The sequence below is a fragment of the Octopus bimaculoides genome, chromosome 4 (genome assembly GCF_001194135.2).
Source record: "Octopus bimaculoides isolate UCB-OBI-ISO-001 chromosome 4, ASM119413v2, whole genome shotgun sequence".
In the NCBI taxonomy this organism is placed as follows: Eukaryota; Metazoa; Mollusca; class Cephalopoda; order Octopoda; family Octopodidae; genus Octopus; species Octopus bimaculoides.
Window position 1 is genome coordinate 21,722,795 of NC_068984.1, and position 4,864 is coordinate 21,727,658.

The 4,864-nt window shown below is 36.1% G+C and overlaps 1 protein-coding gene across 1 annotated transcript in view; it reads right to left on the minus strand.

Moving 5' to 3' along the window:
- The window catches only part of LOC106882109 (tetraspanin-8-like), a 701,753-nt gene that overhangs the window by 137,541 nt on the left and 559,348 nt on the right, over positions 1–4,864 (minus strand). The window lies entirely within an intron of this gene.

Genomic DNA, 4,864 nt, shown 5'->3' on the forward strand with positions numbered 1-4,864 from the left:
TATATATATATATATATATGTATGTGTGTGTGTGTGTATATGCTTGTGTCTGTGTTTCACCCCCCCCAACATCGCTTGACAACTGATGCTGGTGTGTTTACGTCCCTGTAACTTAGCGGTTCGGCAAAAGAGCCGATAGAATAAGTGCTAGGCTTACAAAGAATAAGTCGTGTGGTCGATTTGCACGACTAAAGGCGGTGCTCCAGCATGGCCACAGTAAAATGACTGAAACAACTAAAAGAGTAAAAGAGAGAGAATATATATATGACTAAAATGGTTTTGTACAAAATAGTATATTAGTAAACAAATAAGGTTAGTTAAAAGAGATGTAAGAACTGTTCCTTAGTTTATTTTTGTACAGGTACAGAATGTCTTCAAAATTTTCAAGGAAATGAAATGGAATGAAATAAAATATAAAATATCATTGTCGTAATGAATCTCAAGAGATACAAGAAAACGTATGCAATATGTAATAACGAAAATACAATTCTTTTTTTTATTTCATTCATTTCGTTTCTTCGTAAAGATTGAACACTTTCTGTGTCTGTATATAAACAAAGGAACGCTTCATTTATTTATTCTGACTACTTTTATTAATACCAATGTGTGTGTGTGTGTGTGTGTGTGTGTGTGTGTGTGTGTGTGTGTGTGCGTGCGTGTGTGTGTTGTGATTTTGAAAGTGGTCAGATATAAAATTCACCGTGTGGTAGATATCTAGATTATGTGCTCAATGTGAAGTGATATGTTACAAACAACAGAACCGATTACTATATTTCCTGTGATAAAATAAAAGTGGATCCGACCAGGTGCGCTTCCACAGTTAAGACAACTTAATCTATAAGAAAATGTTTATTTTAACTAAGGTCAGCCCCAACTGAGCACGCTAATGATCCCATCACCACCATCTCTTTTTACATTAGACACAGTGTATCTGGTACTATATTATCTTATATGCCATTCTCGTTTAAAAATGTTATGGTTTCATTTCAAGCAAAATCGTTTACTGCGTAGAGGTTCCGATGCGATTTTCGATTTCGGATGAAGCTTTTGATTTGACGACAGAAGAATCAGTTGGGAATCGATAGAATAAGTACCAGTTGAAGACCGGGGTTGACGTAATCGACTTACCCGCTTTCATCGAAATTGCTGACCTTGTGCCAAAATATGAAATCAATATATTTAACACATCAATGCACGTGGTCCAGTAAATACGGCTTTGCGCTTGTGATCGCAATATCGTGGTTTCAATTTCCGGATCGTGGTTTCAATTTCCGGATCGTGGTTTCAATTTCCAGATCGTGCTGTGCATTGCGTTCTTGAGAAAAACATTTCATTTCACGTTGTTCCAGTTCACTCAGCAGTAAATTGGTAACCCTGCGATGGACTGGCGTCCTTTCAGGGGAAAGTGTTGCGCTCTGGGTCACTTATACACCCAAGGAACCAGGTAGCCAGCCATATAAATACTAGGACTCGAGACAGTAATGTACAAGGGCTGCTGCTGCTGCTGCTGATAATGATGATGACGATGGTGATGATGATGAATATATTTAAACCGCACCCTCATACGTTATGTTTGTATAATAAAAGAGAGAAATCCAGTTCCAAGATGGTTACAACATTAACCAGACCAGCAAGACCGTTTGAAGTCAAAAGCAGAATCCTTCATCTCAGATGCATTAAAAACATAAATAACAAACGTAGCTCCCCCGCTACCGAATAACAACAACAAAAGCCAAACAAACATACAAATACAATAAAAAAGGAAGGGGGAAGAATACGAAAAGTAAACATACGTACACAAATATCTAAGGCATCTAGTGTTTTTTAAAAGTGGAGGATGTTGGAATAATACAAGATATTTCAAATCTCTTTTGAGACGGAGCAGCGTTACACCATCTATCTTTTTCATACTGCGGCATGACATGTCACGAACACGTTATTTCCTTCACTAAAGTATATCGTTATTTGGTTTGCTATTTTTAATATCATAACCCACTCCTACACACATGCTCAGATACATACACCTAGAATGTTTATTTCTATTTTGTGGAGCAAAAGTCATAAAAGTGCTCAATGCAACTTTAAGTTGGAAACGTGGCAAATGTTATACATGTTAATTTATGTAGGATAAGTATGGATTGCAAACCCGAGCGTATCATATCCGCGATTATGTTCGACGACGCCTTCGTGTAACCGTATAGTCAGCAGGTTAGACAAACAAAGAATAGAACCACTCTTGATGGTGTAGATCTTCACTTGTCCTCTGTCATTCATCAAGGAGACGAGGTTAAATTTGAAACTGCAGAGAATTTGATCACGTGTCAGCAAGTCAAAGTTACTATATAACTTAGAATTTGAGTTATTTGTGGTCTGTTTATCCATCTAGCTATCTTTCCAATCTCTCTCTCTTTCACACACACACGCACACGCACACACACACACATACACATACACACATACACATACACATACACACACACACACACACACACTATCTACATGCAGATACACACAGCCATTTATATATACTACTTAATGTTAATACATTGCGTAAAGGAAATTCACCGCTGTTTTCGCCTAGAGTAATTTCTCTTATGGAGACGTGCTGTGTTTAAAAAAAAATATGTATCACAGGCAGTAAAAGAGTCATCATGGCGGTGGCTAGTAAGAACGGAAATTACATTTCTGCCTGCCTGGGAGTTATCAGTAGTACGTACGCACAGCCACCCGCACGCCAAGATGAAATTTATCACCACCGATATAGGCAAACAATGAACGAGCATTGAATGGTGTCGTAAATAAGCGCTTGGCTGCATAAAAGTCCGTTGTATGTCACAAAGGCAGTAATAGATTAAACTAGGTATCTGTGTATCATATTTAATGTAAATATTTCGTGAAATGAATTTTGGAGAAATGCTATTTTGATTTAATAACTGCTTCCGTTGCATACAACGGATTTTTATTCAGCTGAGCAGCTATTCGTAGCACCAATGATAATTCATTGTTTTGCTATATCGGTGGCGGTAAATTTCATCTGGTTGTACAGTTGGCTTTGAGTACATTCTACTGCCAACAACCAAATAGGCAGAAATGCATCTAGCATTCTCATCAATAGCTACTAGGACGATTTTCGTCTGCTCCCAATATATATCATGTTTTTAACACAGCACTTCCATTAGCGAATACCGCAGTAAATTAACTTTTTTCAAAGCTTTTACATCAAGTATGATATACGGATGTCTATTTTAATCTGATATTGCTAAGTTGTATTTAACGGATATGTATGTATGTATGTACATACATACATATATATATGACTGATTTCTTTGTTTTTCATTTAGTTTCTATTTCCATAGCACTTGAAGCCTAAGTACTGATTTGATGAGAAGATATCTCTCTTCTCTTACGTTTACTTTAGTCTCAGCCATTTCACTGCAACATGCCCCCTTCTTTGTATTGTTTTCCGTCTTCCTTTTGTAATTTATCGTTTTCAGTTATGAATCTACTTCATTCTGCTCTCAATCGATAAAACGATGAGAATAGCAGAGAGAAGAAAAAAATATTATATATATATATATATATATATATATATATATAAGCACATACGCGCGCGCGTGTGTGTATATGTGTGTGTGTATATATGTGTATATATGTAAATATATAGAAATAGATAGATAACTGAAAAATGAATATAAACAATGATATCACTGGCAATAATGAAACGAAATGTATTTCTACTCATCTATAAAACAACAAAATAACGAAAACGATAATGCCAGTAACACAACAACGAAAAATTGCAAGATTATTGTACTAGAAATAGTACAACTGAATGTGTATTGCTCGCCATTGCAGCGTCGTGAAATTAAGTGATATGTGATGAATACTGCACAATTGATTTTGTAGTTAGGTAAAGTAAGACGGAAAGGCAGGATGGGAGGGGTGTGAGAAGAACCATAGTGTAGGGCAGGAAATGTGTGAAGAGTAGAAAGGCTTATCAAAGCAAAAACAATAAAAGTGTTGAATGATGTAGGGGTTAAGTGGAGTGAAATGTCAAATATTAACAGCAAGGTAATTTATTTAAACAAGGTCAGTTATTAAACCTTTGCTTACTCAAAGCATTTTCATAAGTTTGTCCAAAAGTTCCATGATTGCTTTCATATTTTCAGTTACCCGATGTTTCATACCTTCTGAGCAATATAATGCTTTCCTTTCATAAATCCCAAGTTACTTTGCTGGTTGAAAGAGATTGGGAACATGTACCATATAAGATGAACGTCGGGCAAATATGTCCTGTGTATCATATGTGATACACAAGTCAGGCAAAGGATTAATATAAAAGACACCTATAAAGACCTCTTAATTTAGAGAAAATAAATTATTTGGCCAATGACAAGTAAATAAATTATATATAAATGTACAGTAATACACGGACACACATACAGATGTACTAGGAAAGAAAATGATTACATTTTCTGTAAATGTAATTGCACTTGCAACTTGCAACTACGCGGCTTCTCTCATACTCACATCTTCCAGTTAAGCAGACATAGATTTAAAGCATTTCAGTTATGATGTAGCCTGTGACTTTTAGAAGATATTCTGTTTGATGAGCGAATGTCAAATCTTGCTGCCATTTATTTTGTATTCACTTCTAGCAGAAGTTAAAGCGGTGCTAAATGGGGGAAAGCGTTCAGTGAAAACATAAATAGTGACAACGAATTTCTGTGAAATATTCCACCTCTGATATAAACCGCGCCTGTTATAGGACGTCTTGTGATTCGGCGTTATTTAGGCAGGTTATTTTATGTACCCTGTAACACACACACACACACACACACACACACACACACACACACACACA